At 40.7% G+C, this 16,771-nt stretch overlaps 1 protein-coding gene across 3 annotated transcripts in view; it reads right to left on the reverse strand.

Moving 5' to 3' along the window:
• UPP2 (uridine phosphorylase 2) overlaps nucleotides 1-16,771 on the reverse strand; it is a 103,638-nt gene that overhangs the window by 64,329 nt on the left and 22,538 nt on the right. For 2 of the 3 annotated variants that reach the window (XM_061135025.1, XM_061135022.1), the window contains exon 2: nucleotides 9,776-9,809. The exons of the other annotated variant lie outside the window; for it this stretch is intronic. The gene's annotated coding sequence lies outside the window, so the exon portion shown is untranslated. The remainder of the gene's footprint in view (nucleotides 1-9,775; nucleotides 9,810-16,771) is intronic. 3 annotated transcript variants of the gene reach the window in all.

Consider the following 16,771-nt stretch of genomic DNA (forward strand, 5'->3'; position numbering starts at 1 on the left):
GTGAACCAGATCACATGTTAATGAATAAAGTCTTAGCTTTAATTAGTAAGCTTCTACCAGTTCACTGAAAAGCTCTGACATTTTATACTTGGATGGTTGTGGGGGTCATCTTATCACTCAAACTGTATTAATATGCTTGAGCTACCATAACAAAATACCGTAACCCAGGAGGCTTAAACTACAGACATATATTTTCTCAGATTTTGGAGTTTAGAAGTCTGAGATCAGGGCACCAGCATGGCCAGTTCCTGATGAGGAGACCATTTCTGGTTGCAGATGGCTAACTTCTACCTGCATCCTCACATGGCAGAGAGAGATACACAGAGAGCTCTCTGGTGTCTCCTCTTATAAGGGCACTCACATGATGATACCCCACTCATAACCTCCACTAAACCTAATTACCCCCCAAAGGCTCCATGTCCAAACACCATCACACTGGAGATTATAACTTCAACACATGAACTTGGCAGGGAGACTGAATTCAGTCTACAGCACAAACCTTGAAATTACTTTATGCTTGGATGCTGAGTTCTTGGAATTTTGCTCTCTGGTTACGTACAAGACAAAAGGAGCTGCTTTTCTCGTCAGTAGGAGACTTTTGAGAAAGAAGTATCAGATTGAGTCTCACCTTTCTTGAGATTCAAAGCAGAGGTAGGATGGAAAGATGACTGCCTCAGTTATCAATGATCATGATAGCTAACATTTACTGAGCAGCTTATTTCCATGAGGCACTCTTCAAAGTGTATTGTATGAACCATCTCATTTCATCCTACAGCAACCTTATTATTGTTGTTCGGTCACCAAGTGGTGTCCAACTCTGTAGTCCCATGGACTGCAGCATGCCAGGTTTCCCTGTCCTTCATTGTCTCCCAGAGTTTGCTTAAATTCATGCCCATTGAGTCAGTGATGCTGTCTAACCATCTCATCCTCTGCCATCCCCTTCTTTTATCTTCAATCTTTCCCAGTATCAGGGACCTTATTAGACCCTTATTAGATGCTTATTAGACCCTTATTAGACCCACATAGAGATAAAGACACTAATATGTGGAAAGCTGTAGTAACTTGCATAAGTTCCCACAGTTACCATGAGACTAAATCTGCATATGAAACCCATAAAACTAATTCCAGAGCCTGCCCACCTAATTACCATGCTCTACATTCTCAGGTTGGATACAGACTATGGGGAGAGTCCATACACACACACCCTAGAGATGTATTAATATATCAAAAACATGTATTAATTAACATGTAAGTAACATATTAATGCCTATAAGCAATGTGATGTATTTTAATCAAGTCAGCAAAATGTTTTTTCTTAACACCTGGCTGAGATCAGAATTTCAGGAAATGAGAGTTTTGATAAGCTTCAAAGAAAGAAGCTATTTGGGATTGGGGCAACTGAGGGATGAGAGGCCTGGGAAGAAGGCTGAATTTAGGAACCACAAATGACTAGGGAATGAGACAAAGGCTTAAGCACTTGAAGAGAGGAAAATGGAGGGAGAGAAAAGGGAGGTCATGTTGAGGAGAGGAGTACAGAAAATGAAGTGCACCCTCTCCAGAGTTCTGCATGACAGTTGCTGTTCTCAGGACATTATAAATGTATTTTCTCATTTCTCCCCACAATAATCTTTGGAAGTAGATTTTATTACTCCTATATTGTAGCTACTGAATCCTGGGGATATTCAAAACATACCTAAAATTACATTCTTAGTAAATAGCCAACATTTGAATAAAAAATCTGTTATCTGTGTATAGGCTTCCTACAACAGGTTTGTTTACTTTTGTTGTTTGCCCAGCATAGCCAACATCAGCCACTAAAACCTATCTTCATGTCAGCCAGATATTCAGGGTTGGTCATGCTTTACCATCAAGATGCAATACATAGCTTATATTAAAATATGACTTCATATAGAACAACACTCAGGAGAGACTCAAGAAATTCAATGGTCCAGTTAAATGACAGAATGGATGAACAGCCAATTATCCTAACCATCAACTCAAACAGCTGCAGAAGCCAAAGACCTTTAGGTATTCATGTCCAATATAAAACTGGCTGAGGGTACCAGCCAACTTGGTTTGCTGATGGTCAAGTTCCTTAAATGCCTAGAGGCAGGGGAAAAGTCCCTAAGTGCAGGGATTCTTTACCTACATTTTCCAATCTTGCTTGGCTCTTTGAAGTGTTTTATGGTCTTACAAGACCTTGAAGTTATAGCCAAGTAGATAGTTGTTTTGGAGGTGGGACAGGAATTAAAGATTGCTATGGAAGGTCTTTTCAATGACTTATAATCAGCAGCTCAGGTAATACCAAGGTCATTTGCTTTGATACCACTTGGTTGACTTTGGGACCCTTTGTACTGTCCTTTTCATTTACGTCCCTCCACTATCCCTCTCCTCCCTAACCTGTCTGAACTTTAATCAGGAAATCACTGTTTAACCTGGGTTATTCCTTTCCTCCCTTTTTCATGAGTTTTGTACCTAAAACTCTCTTCTCCCTCTCAGCTTCCTAAATCATTCATTTCCCTTTCACAAAACCCTTTTCATTGCCCAGATTTTGGTTTCTAATACCATTCTCTGATAAAAAACTACCAGGTCTTCTTGGAGAACTGACTGATACTGAAGCAAAAATATACAAAATGAGTCTGGAGCATCCTATCTTGTAGTACCAAAAAATAAAGACGCGCGTAAAATTATTGATTGGATTATGTCACAGGGACACAGGAGTCAACTAAAAGAGTCCCCAGTGGCAAAGCTGAAAGAATTTGAGCAACAAAATAAAGTAGTATTGAATTATGATCCAAAACAGAAAATAAATATCCATGAGTTCATACTGATATAAACATATGATTGAATAAAGTAATAAACGGCAAGAAGACACAGATTTCCCATACAGATAAATTTCAAATAATTTATGTATATACTCCACACTCAAGGAGCAAGAGCATAACTCCTCATTCTTTAGGGACTGTGCTCAGTGACTGCCTTGCAAAATGTACAATATGGAAAGGGAGGAGAAGAGCAACTCTCCAGTGGAGAAACCTGCTAAATGCGACCTCAGCCAGGTGATCAAGGTGAACATCAATAGTGATAAATCGTGTTGATAGTATGCACTCCGGATATTATGAGATGACAATAGCTCTTTACCTCTGTGGATTTTCTGCTACTAGTAACACATTATCCTGATCTTATTATAAACAAAAGATCAGACACGTATCAACAGTGAGGCATCTTACAAAATACCTGACCAGTATTCATTAGAACTATCAAGGTATTGAAACCAAGGAAGGCTGAAGAAACTGTCCTGGCCAAGAGGAGCCTAAAAAGACACAACAACTAAGCATAATGTGGTATTTTGGATGAGGTGTATTTTGGATGAGGTCTGTCATGGATTAAATGTGTCCCTCTAAAAAAGATATGATGAAGTCTTAATTCCCGGTATTTTAGAATGTGACCATATTTGGTAGTAGTGTTATTGCAATATAATTAGTTAAGATGAGCACATACTGGAGTAGAGTGGGTCCCTAGTCCTATACTACTGGCATCCTTATAAGAAGATGGCCTTGTGACGAGAGAGACACAGGAGAAGGCCACTTGATAACAAAGCAAGAATTGGAATTATGCAGCTGCAGGCCAAGGAACATCAAAGATTGCCAGAAAGCCACTAGAAGCTAGGAAGAAGCAGGGAAGAATTCTTCTACAGGTTTTAGAGGGAGCATGGTCCTACTGACACCTTGATTTCAGACTTCTAACCTCCAGAACTGTGAGACAATAAATTTCTGCTGTTTCAAATCACCTAGTTCATGGAATTTTTTAATGTCACCTTTAAGAATTAATATAGTATCCTGGAACAGAAAAAAAAAAAAAACAGTAGGTAAAAGCTAAGTCAGAATAAACTGTTCCTTATTAGCTAATGACAATGTATTGATATAGGTTCACTAACTGTAACAGATGTGTCATACTACTGTAAGATGCTACTAATGAGAAAAACTGGTTCTCTGTACTGTCATCTCAATTATTCAGTAACTAAAAATATTAAATAACATACTGTAAAATAATGATAAAGCTATGACAAACCTAGACAGCATATTAAAAAGCAGAGACATTACTTTGCTGACAAAGGTCCATCTGGTCAAAGCTATGGTTTTTCCAGCAGTCATGTATGGACATGACAGTTGGACCATAAAGAAAGTTGACCGTCAAAGAATTGATGCTTTTGAATTATGGTGTTGGAGAAGACTCCTGAGAGTCCCTTGGACTGCAAGGAGATCAAACCAGTCAATCCTAAAGGAAATCAATCCTGAATATTCATTGGAAGGACTGATGCTGAAGCTGAAGCTGAAGCTCCAACAATTTGGCCACCTAATGTGAAGACCTGACTCATTGGAAAAGACCCTAATGCTGGGAAAGAGTGAAGGCAGGAGGAGAAGGAGACAACAGAGGATGAGATGGCTGGATGGCATCACCGACTCGATGGACTTGAGTTTGAGCAAGCTCCAGGAGTTGGTGATGGACTGGGAAGCCTGCCATGCTGCAGTCCATGGAGTCGCAAAGAGTCAGACAAGACTGAGTGACTGAACTGAACTGAAAACTAAAAATAAAGTATAGCTTTAAAATATCTTTTTCATATCACTACAATCATTGAAATAAGGCCTCTTAATTCCTCCAAGCATTTGTTTTGAATCATCTTCTTCTATGTTGTTTGTATCAACTGCATTCTAATTTTAAAGAATCAGAGATTGCCCCACAGAAAGCCATCCTAAAGGCATTATGCTCCTAATTTAGTCTTATCTGCTTCCTCTCCTCTCCTTGTCCCCATTCGAGATCTAGTTATCCATCCACCTTTTCATTCTGCGCCAGGACATGTGCCAGGACATACAGTGCCCTTGTCATCCAGGGAAGAAGACAGACGTTACAAACATAATCACACAAATAAACGTCAGATTGCCCTGTGAGCTTTTAAACTGGGATCATTAGCTGCAAGGACAACATAATCTTTGTCATGGGAAGAGAGCTTAGCAGAGAAAGAAGCCATCATAGTGGACAGCAGAGGAGAGGGCCTGGGCCATTATTAGAGCCTCTGGAATTGGTTATGCCTGAACTCGCTGCTCTCCTTTGACTCAATAGCTATATGGCCATTGAATACCCACTTTAACTTAAAATCACAGCTTTTGTAGGTTCTATAAAAGGGAAGTTTGTGGTTTATTATGAGAGCATTTTTAGAGAGATATCACGTAGTCACAGAAGTCAAGGAAGACAAATTCGAGGGTGTAAAACCTGAGCTGAGACTTGAGAAATGTGTGCTAACTTGGCAAAGAATGAGGGAAATGAGTCTCCAGGTAGAGGGAATGGTCAGCATACAGCCCTTGTGGTGGGAGGGAGCATGTGGATAAGAGGGGCTAAGCCATTCTGCTCAGGGAGCAGAGTGAGGTAGAGTGAGTATTATTGTGGGAAGATGCTGGGAGGAGAGACAGGGGGCCAGACCCCATGGAACCCTGAGGTCAAACCAAGGATTTTGTTTTTCCTGATGACAATGATAAACTATCAGAGAGATTAAAAGTTTGTGAGGAAGAAGACATGACATTGTCATCAGATTTGTAATTTTGAAAGCTCACTCTGGCTGCAGTGAAGAGAATGGATTGGCAGGGATGGGGTGGATCTGGCATCCTAGTTAGACAGCTACTGCTGCGGTCCAGGTGGAGATGCAGTAGCACAGACCAGGGTGGTGGTGGAGGTGGAAGAGATGGAGAGGAATAGATAGACCTGAAGGGTAAAGAAGGTAAAATTAAAGGGAGTAGAAAATTTGGTCATGAAGCTAAGGAAAAGAAAAAAGTTGAGAATGATTTATAGATTGCTGCCTTGACCCAACTGGATGGATGGAGTTGTCACTCATTGAGACACAGAAATGAGAAGCCTAGAATAAGACCAGCTATGCCAAACTTCTCACCGCCTCTGAAAGGCACCGTGTTATTTCATGCTTCGGTGCCTTTCCACATTCTGCACTCGGCACATGAAAACCTGGCTTCTCTATTTCAGTGTTTTGAGGGAGCTGTGTTGTGTTAAACAGTACTGCCACTGGCAATATGGTGTAGGAGTCAAGCATCCAGACGCTGGAGTCAGACTGCTTGAATTTAAGTTCTGGATTGTGAGGTGATCATGCGAGTCTTCCCAAACCTGTTTCCCCATCTACAAAGTGGGGATAGTAGTAGTACCTGCTCTTTGAAAGTCTGGACTGCATTGAATGAGATAATGTATATAAAATGCTATCTCAGTGGTTAACACACAATAAACACCCAGTATATGTTAGATATTATTATAAAAGTGCATAAAAATCAACTCTTTCCCTTGGAATTTTGACAGTTTATGTCTTTCTTACTCATTCCTCTAAATCAGGGCTTCTCAAAAGGCAGGTATACAGAGAAAATATTTGCAAAAGATAAAGATATATGTTTTGCAAATATATATAGATATACAAAGAACCCTTAAAACTCAACAGCTAGAAATTAAATAAACAATTAAGAAACAGACCAAAGTCCTTAATAAACACCTCCGCAAGGAAGATATGCAGATGGCAAATAAGCATAAAAAGATATTCCACATCATATGTCATCAGGGAAATGGAAGTTATAACAAGATACCAGTTTATGCCAATAGAATGACCAAATGCAGACTACTGACACCAGCAAATTCTGGCAAAGATTTTGGAAAAATAGGAACCCTTATTCATTTTTGGCGGGAATGAAAAATGGTACAGTCACTTTGTAAAATAGTTTGGCAGTTTCTTGCAAAACACATTCTTACCATACAGTCCAGAAGTTGTGTTCCTTGGTATTTACCCAAAAAAGCTAAAAATGTTTGTCCATTCAGAACCCTGCACACAGATGTTTATAGCAGCTTTATTCACAATTGCCAAAACTTAGAAGTAATGAGGCTACATGTCAGTAAGGTGAATAGAAAAGTAAACTAGTATAATCAGACAATAAAATATTATTCAGTGCTAATAAGAAATGATCTATCAAGCCACAAAAAGACATGGAGAAACCCATATGCATATTATTAAGTGAAAGGAGTAAGGCAATCTGAAAAGGCAAAAAACTATATGATTCCAACTCTGTGACATTCTGCAAACTAAAGAGACAATGAAAAGATCAGCAGTTGCCAAGGATTGGAGGGGAACCAGGTAAATAAGTGGAGTACAGAGGATTTTTAGGGCAGTGAAAATACTCTGTATGATACTATAATGGTGAATACATGTTATTGTACCATGACATATACACATATCCAAACCCATAGAATGTATAACAGGAATGAATCATAAACCATGGACTTTGGGTGATTATGATGTGTCAATATAGATTCATTATTTGTAATGAATATACCACCCTGGTGTGGAATGGTGGTAATGCAGGGAGCTATGCATGTGTGGACTCAGAGGGTATATGAGAGCTCTCTGTATCTTCCTCTCAGTTTGCTGTGAGTCTGAAACTGCTTAGAAATAACCCAGTTTAAAAAAAAGAAGCAGTTTGCTATTCACCACATACAAGTGATGCCCTGTCAGAGATAAATTCCTGCTAAATCACCAGGTCCAGAAGCACCTGCTTCCTTCTTTCCCCGTCCTTTCCCCGTAATGACGAGATTTGGGAAGAGATCAGGAGCCCTGCTTTGAATTAGGGATTGGCATACCACAGCCCTCAGGGCAAATTCAATTCGATACCTTTTTGTTAATAAAGTTTTAGTGGACAAAACCACTTCTCTGTGCTGTTTGTGGCTGCATTCTCACTAGAATGGCAGAACTGAGTGAGTGTGACATGTCCCCTGCATGCATGCTCAGTCGCTAAGTTGTGTCCAACTCTGCAACCCCATGGACTGTGGCCCACCAGGGTCCTCTGTCCATGGGACTCTCCAGGCAAGAATACTTGAGTGGGTTGCCATTTCCTCCTCCAGGGGATCTTCCTGTCCCAGGGATCAAACCCTCATCTCCTACATTGGTTGACAGATTCTTTAGCACTGAGCTACCTGGGAAACCCCATTATATCCCATCAACCCTAAAATATTTGTTATTTGGGGTCTTACAGGAAACATTCACCAATTCCTACTCTAGATTATAAGGAGGTGAAGAAGGAGAAAAAAGAAAATAAGCCACTTCTGCCATTAATTGAGTAAAACAATTCTTAAAGAGAGTGATATCAACTCTATTATACAAAGAAAGGCATTGAAGCTCAAAGATGTTTTGTAATCTGATCAAAGTGACAGAGTTAATACCTAATAGTTAATATCACTCTGAAGTGTGTGCTTTTGATTCAGTCACTCATGGCCTGTAGAGTGAGTGGCTACTCTCGGTGTCCAGGACATTGGCCGTTAGGGATCTAACAGTACAAGAGTCCTTTCCAGATAGTAGTAACTCAATGCTGTCACTGTTTACTGAACATTTACTACAAGTGTACTTCTTCCCAGGTTATACAAATCCAAGTATCGCTACCATCACGCTTTCTCCAGCAGCTTCATGTGAAAGTAAAGGTGCATCTTTTTTCCTTAGAAAGATCTCTCACTGTTTATTGGACCATAGACTTTTTTTTAATATTTATATTTATTTGGCTGCACTGTATTTTATTTGCAGCACATGGGATCTTTAGTAGCAGGATGTGAACTCTTAGTTGTGGCGTGTGGGTCTAGTTCTCTGATCAGGGATCAAACCCGGGCCCCTTTCATTGGGAGCATGGAGTCTTAGCCACTGGACCACTAGGGAAGTCCTTAGACTGACTGTTGAGTTCTAATATCTTACCTCCTTCTTTCTTCATGTTCTTCCCTTTGAGCAAATGCCCTTAGTTCCCCACCCAAGATTGCCCAATAAAATGCAGGAGAGCCATTGAATTTTAATTTCAGGTAAACAATGAATAATTTCTTAGTATGAGTATGCCCTGTGTAATATTTGGGACATATATGGGGTCCTTCATTTTAATTTGCTAATTCTGGCAACCTTAACCCCACCTCTGTGTTTTTGTAGCTGAAAGATGAATTACCCGCTGCAGAGTGGCAGGGCATTTACTTGGAAGGCCTTGTGGGTTAGGAAAAAGAGTGTATGATTTGCTGTTAGATGTGTGTGCCAGGACAGCTGGGAAAATTACCTACATTTCAAAATCTCTACATTTCACCCCCCATGAAATGAGAATAATAGTATCCTACTAGCTTGGTTTTGTGAAGACTCAGTGAAATGATGTATGTGAATAGTACCATGCTTGGTAAAAAGCTAGTAACTGTTGTCTTCTATCCAAGTAAAATTTGTTCATTCTATTTAATTATTCCCTCTGAGAGTCTGGATTCTGTAAAAGAGACATTCCTCCATATGCCCTTAGCACAGTGCTGTAGGATTTTGTCCCCCAAACTCCCTTTCTCAATATCTGACTGAGGAATTTACACATTCATTAAAGTTGATTTAATCATGAAGTACACAAAATCCACCCCTGGTTTATAAATTTCATAGGAAAAAAATTAACAAATTCAGTTTTTATAAAATGAAGGATATTCCATAAATATTTTCTCCCTGCATGGATGTGACTAGCTCACAACCAGTTATATTATCTGCTTTTGAATGTCACCCTGTTTCAAATTCCATATTCATATTCGATTGCAGAAACTAAAAACTCACTTTTAAAAATTCCTTGAATTAGAGAACTTTTGTCCTCCTTGTTCATTTAATAAATGCCAGATCCTTCCTATTCTAAGGTCTCCTTTAGAGACTGGAATTTTACAGTTGGAGTTAGTGCAGTTTTTCATCTCTTACCTTATAAGAGAACAAGGACAGGATAAAGTACTACCTGAAAAAAAAAAGAAAGAAACTAAGCAATTAATCCATGTGAACAAATTGGAGCCAAACTTTTACTTCTCAGTGTTCACTTAGAGTCTCTGCCTTTATGTCTTCAGCAGATAGTAGCTAATGGCTCTCACAGGTTCTTAAAAATGCAAAACAAAGGAAATAATATGTTACCCGTCCTCAGGAACTGGTCTATTCTGAAATACACTCATGGAAAGCCTTAGCCCGAAAGGTTCTTATTTATTTCTCATGAATCTCTTTAGCTAATCTCTCTCAGCTAAATTTCTGCATTAGGAACACAGCATAATCCCTTCCACTCTCTGTTGTTGCCTATTATTCATATTATTTCCACTGCTCCACTCAGGAGAAAACAAAATAAAAATAAAACTGAGGAAATCAAGGAGACTGACTATTAGAAAGAAAACACAAATCACTACTGTGAAGGAAGAACCCCAGAACCAAAGGGATTTTTATTTCAACTTGTGCTGGGGTTTGTTGGTCCAAATAAATAATATCACCTAAGAGCCATTTTACTGAAGTCTCTTCCAAGTGAAAACTGTCGACAGGGTGTAAGCCTTAAACAGACATATTCAAATTCTAATGTATAATCGTAAGAAACTAATGGAAAACATTTACAAACTTCTTCTCTGCAGGTAATATTCCCCAGTTCACTTTAGAATTTCAGATGTAAGCTGACAACTATTCTACTGCAGACTTAGACCTTTGAAATGGTCTTAGATCCCAAATGCAAGAGACAGTTAATGTGCCTGAGCTCCTACTTCCCACAGAGTATGTGAAAGTCTGATGGCTACAGCCGTTCCCCCTGACTATGATTTCCATGTACCTGTTGTTCACAGTAGGAAAAAGACTCACTAATGTATTACCCACCTCAAATGAAAGGGCCTGAGAAGCCACTCTCTGCTTTGAAATGCTGGGCCACAAACAGATGAGGAAATTTTAAAAGGAAAATGGGTGAAAGAACACATGACCAGACTTGATGTCCTCTGGTTTGCATTGCACTTGCAAACAATTTGGAACTTAACTGATGAGGCTAAAAGAAGAAAGAAAGATTGGGGCATAAAAGAGGAGGTTTTTTTATCTGCTCCCAGGTGCTGTGATTTTGAGGGTGTCCCCAAGTCACTCTCTATTTGTCTCAGAGAAAGAGAATCAGTCGCTCAGTCATGTCTGACTCTTTGCAACGCCACAAACTGCAGCACACCAGGCTTCCCTGTCCATCACCAACTCCCAGAGTTTACTCAAATTCATGTCCATTGAGTTGGTGATGCCATCCAACTATTTCATCCTCTGTCATCCCCTTCTCCTCCTGCCTTCAATCTTTCTCAGCATCAGGGTCTTTTCAAATGAGTCAGTTCTTCACATCAGGTGGCCAATTGGAATTTCAGCTTCAGCATCAGTCCAAGCCTACCATAACAGTTGCGTGCCTTTGAAATAACTATCCATTTCTCAGGCTTTGCTATTAATCTTTGCCTTTCTATAGGGAAGAAGTTACACATGGTTCCATAGCTAACCATTATTTTAGAATATGGTACTTTATTAAAAGTCACCTAGTGGGACCCTAGGGACATCAGACACATGACAATTAAATTGTGATGAGGCAGGACAGACAGAATGTCTGGAGTCACACTAGGGAGACCTAAGTTGTCAGGGCTCAGCCCTGGAAAAGGGCAGATGTTCAGTGGAGAATGAGGGATGGCCAAGGACTCGATCATTCCCATCACATCTTTTAAGAACCTGCTCGGTTTGACAGGGAGAGCAGCATGGGAAGAATCAGGTATTTACAGACACCGATCAGGTCCTCATGTGGGTTTCTGATTTCCTCCTTCTCAAGCCACTCATGGTGGGCCCAAGTGAAACAAGAAGAGTATGGTTAAACACGGAAGCAGGAATCCTGGATAACCAATAATTTGCAACTCTTTAAACCAATATTCTTTAAATATTTACTTGACTTAGAGGAGAGACTATGAGAGGTCTCTCAAAATATGAGAAAAGGTCTTGCTACATCAGGGGGGAACAGAGAGGGAAGGTATGTGACGAGCCTTCCGTTTCATTTGCTTTCCTGATCATAAGGAAGAGCAGCAAAAGAAAAAATATGCCTAAACATTCATTGCTATGAAAGCCTCCAGAGTGGGCAGTCACACGGCCCTGGCCCCAGCCCACTTGTGTTGTCCAAGTATCCCTTTCAAAGACATAAAGCGCAAAATACGAGAAGAGGTCTGGCAAAAACCTGTGCTGTCTCTCATTTCATATTCAGTAATGGTCAGTGTGCTCGATGAGGTGCTTGAGGGGAGAGGCCCAGCAACCCCACCCTTTAACCCATCTCTGGTTGAACAGCTGGCTCTGGGTTCTCAGAGGCCCCCACCCTTCACCTACTCCCTACTGAATGCTGCTCGAGACTCTTTACCCTACATACTTCTCTCTTCAGATTTTGAGCTGTCCTGAGTAAAAATCCAACAAAACAATCAAATATCCTCATATATCAGGGCTGAGGTGGGAGAAAAGCTAGCTGAACAGATTTGTGCTCTGACAATTTGAAAGAGTCTGGCATATAGTAAGAGTTCACTGAACACTAGTGGAATTAAATGTGTTAACAGATGAGCCATAGGGGCATGGGATAAGGATGATGAGCTGTCTCCTAACTGCAAATATAACTGAAAAGTGTTAGTCACTCAGTCACATCCAACTCTTGGTGACCCCATGGACTGTAGCCCACCAGGCTCCTCTGTCCATGGGATTCTCCAGGCAAGAATACTGGAGTGGGTTACCATTTCCTTCTCCAGGGGATCTTCCCAACCCAGGGATTGATCCCAGGTCTCCTGCATTGCAGGCAGATTCTTTACTGTCTGAGCCACCAGGGAAAGCTGAAAAATGAAGGTACATTCCTTTGTAATATGCCCCTCTCTTCTGTTTTCTACTGCTATTGAAGTGAGGGTCATTTTCACAAGGGACCCTAAGGAGAGGTACTGAATTAGAAAAAAAATTTTCCGTGCTTTCCCATTTCTGTTGGTCTCCTGACTTGGCCTTGGGCAAACCTATGTGATGTCTCTGAGTAGACACTAACACCCAAGTTTAAAGCTGAGGTCAGCTACCAAATCCTCATATCAGCATGTTCATCTTGCCACTGACTTACAAACTTGGAAGAAGGGCAGGTTTAAACTTATGCTGAAGTTAGATGAGTGAGTAAACCAGCAGCCACCTCCATCTCCTAACAGCCCCCAGGTCATCATGTGACTTTTCCATTGGCTCAGCAGCCCTGCGTTCATGCTCCGGTGTGGATCACCAGGCATGGTTCCCCTTAAATGAACCTCAACACCCCTGCTGGGTGAACATGTGGAGCTCCTGACAAAAATGTTTATGAGGTAGGAAATACACCACAGGACACCTTGAAGTTGTTTTAGGATGGAATGGAACTTGGAATAAATGCAAAGTGAGAGAGAATTATCAACTGACTTAGATTGTTAACCATAACTCTCTCAGATGCACATATAAAGAAAATGATAACTTATTTTCATAACTACAACCCAGAGAGAGTGCAAAATACTGAGCTCTCTTCTGAATCTTAAAATGAGGATAGTTTATAGTGTGGTCTTAGTTTATCTGTTGCAGTATATGTATTTGAATTTTTAAAAAATCATATTCCACTATAATATATAATGCTGACAGTTTATTAACTATTATAATATCAGAGTAACTAGAAAATGTAAATGAAATTCTGCATAAGTAAGAACTGATGGATCCCTGATTCCCTGTAGAGGAAAAGGAGGGAAATTTACAGAACTTCTCAAGTTTATTTATGATAGTAGAAGAACTCGGTCACAGTTACGTAAGTCTATTGAAAAGACGCAGAGGAAAGAACGGGCTGTCAAGAGTCAACATTTTTATACCTTTACAGGGCACTTTTCCCAGTTTTTCTTTGGTCATGACTTTAAGCATGGTGGCTCAGACAGTAAAGAATCTGCCTGCAATGTGGGAGACCTGGGTTGAGAAGGTCCCCTGGAGGAGGGCATGGCAACCCACTCCAGTATGCTTGCCTGGAGAATCCCCCTGGACAAAGGAACCTGGCAGGCTACAGTTCATGGGTCACAAAGAGTTGGACACCACTGAGCGACTAAGCACACATGATTTTAAGCATGGGTGGAAGAGTAAAGAAATGGCTATTCTATTAATTTATCTACTTCAGACACTTTCCTGGGACTCCCCTGTGTTGGGCTTTGTCTCCTATTTCCTGAACCAAAGGTCAGGTCCCAATACTTGCAACCTGACTCAAAAAGGTGATCTAGGTCCAAAATATTCTCAACTGCAGAGTTCCTGAACTAACGCACTGTGTGCAAAGCAGACTCCTAGCAGTGGCAATTTAAATTGTAGGTAATGGTTTAGAGAGCAACTGAGGAGTTGACTGGGAAATCACAGTGGACCATTTTCAAGTGAGGTTTGGAGGGAGTGGAAACTATGAACAGATAGATGCTCTTGTGGTAGTGTTATAAGTTCACTTAAACTACAACCCTACTGTGCAGAGAAAACAGAGCTTCCTTATTTGATTTCGGACTCCTTTAATGTTCTTCATGTACCCCTATCCACTAACAAAAGGAACAAAGCAAAACAAACTTTAGTCCTTAGCTTGAGGTATTGATTTTAGCATTTCAATTTTTTGGAATTTTATTGCTTTCCCATCTCTATTTCAGGATGGTATCCGGGTCTATGGGGTAACTAGGGCTCAAGTGACCTTGTGACTCTGAATGGAAACAGGCCTAAAAACCATTTGGTAGCCTCTGTCTTCTCTAGTCTTCACAGTCTTCACCCTTGAACTGGCCCTGCTGGCCCTCACAACAGCCATTGGCAGATGGTGTCACTTGTGATCTGGTCTCTTGAAGTGTGGACTGTGGTTGGTGGCCGTCCCTGCTCATGTGGCCCCACTCTGCTCTTGTCGATGCTAAAGGGCTAGGATTCCCTCCCATTCATCTGCTGCAGCTTCAAAACCCTCTTGCTAAGAAAGAGAGCTCCCTAAGCTCTGTTTTCTCTGTGTTGAATCCACATCGCGGAGTGCCAAAGGCAGACCAAAAACACTAAAGCATCAGAAAGCTCGTCTTTCCCGCCGCACAGCACCACTCGGTTTACTTTGACGAGGCTGTCGCGGAGAGCTGCAGAGGGCACGTGGGAACTCACGGCATTCCAGACTCCCAGGTGTGGAGTGCAGCAGACTCCTCACATTAAGTACGCAAGTTACCTAGATGTTCCTAATGCTGCCCATTGCCCTTGACGTTTAACCTTGAGGTGATGAGAGGAGATAAGAGGAAGAAAAAAATAGGTGTCTGATGTCTCCTTTCCTCTACCCCTGCCTCCTCCTTTCTCCCACTGTCCTTCAGCTTATAAACAGTGGGTTTTTCATCACTTCACCTGTATCACATTATCCTCCCACCATTACTAAGCCTTGTGTGCATGTGTATGTTCTCAAAAAAGGTGTCATCTCCATTCCCTGGGAGGATTTCTATGATCTGACCCATCAAGTTAGTTCCTGAAATTCTAAAGGGATTTAGAAAATCATCTGTTTCATTCAAGTCTGATTTTCAAATCTGTTACTTTCTCATAGGACACAGCATTCTATGGTTGATCCTCAGAGGTAGAAAGTTCCAAAGAATATGACTTCAGGAGGAAAGCAAAACATATTAGCTTAATATTTTGCAAATAGTATCCCTATTGCACTATAGAGAATATAAAATATATTTATAAAGCGTGGGGAGTTGGTCAGAAATGAGGAAACTGAGATGCAACATGCAGAGCAAAATTAAGTCTGTTATTGCTAGAGCACTAAAATGAAACTCACAGTTGCCTTACTAGAGCCATTTCAGTCATAGAAGACTATCTCCAGTTAGTCTCCCCGAGACCTCCTTTAGTTAGTTTGTTGAGCCTTTCCTGAGTCTCCATGCTTGTGTACAAATCTTTAATTACTTGGTTTAACTTGAGTGTATTTGAATCAATAAAAGCTTTCAGTTAAGCTTAACAGAAGCAGAAGATACTAAGAAGAGGTGGCAAGAATACACAGAAGAACTGTATAAAAAGATCTTCATGACCCAGATAATCACAATGGTATGATCACTCACCTAGAGCCAGACATCCTGGAATGTGAAGTCAAGTGGGCCTTAGGAAGCATCACCTTGAACAAAGTTAGTGGAGGTGATGGAATTCCAGTTGAGCTAGTTCAAATCCTAAAAGATGATGCTGTGAAAGTGCTGCACTCAATATGCCAACAAATTTGGAAAAGTCAGCAGTGGCCACAGGACTGGAAAAGGTCAGTTTTCATTCCAATCCTAAAGAAAGGCAATGCCAAAGAAGGCTCAAACTACTGCACAGTTGCACTGATCTCACATGCTAGTAAAGTAATGCTCAATATTCTCCAAGCCAGGCTTCAACAATACATGGACCATGAACTACCAGATGTTTAAGCTGGTTTTAGAAAAGGCAGAGGAACCAGAGATCAAATTGCCAACATCCAGTGGATCATCAAAAAAGCAAGAGAGTTCCAGAAAAACATCTATTTCTGCTTTATTGACTATGCCAAAGCCTTTGACTGTGTGGATCCCAATAAACTGTGGGAAATTCTTCAAGAGATGGGAACACCAGACCACCTGACCTGCCTCTTGAGAAACCTGTATGCAGGTCAGGAAGCAACAGTTAGAACTGGACATGGAACAACAGACTGGTTCCAAATAGGAAAAGGAGTATGTCAAGGCTGCATATTGTCAACCTGCTTATTTAACTTATATGCAGAGTACATCATGAGAAACGCTGGACTGGATGATGCTCAAGCTGGAATCAAGATTGCTAGGAGAAATATCAATAACCTCAGATATGCAGATGACACCACCCTTATGGCAGAGAGTGAAGAACTAAAGAGCCTCTTGATGAAAGTGAAAGAGGAGAGTGAAAAAGTTGGCTTAAAACTCAACATTC

This window comes from Dama dama, chromosome 33 (assembly GCF_033118175.1).
Source record: "Dama dama isolate Ldn47 chromosome 33, ASM3311817v1, whole genome shotgun sequence".
Classification (NCBI taxonomy): Eukaryota; Metazoa; Chordata; class Mammalia; order Artiodactyla; family Cervidae; genus Dama; species Dama dama.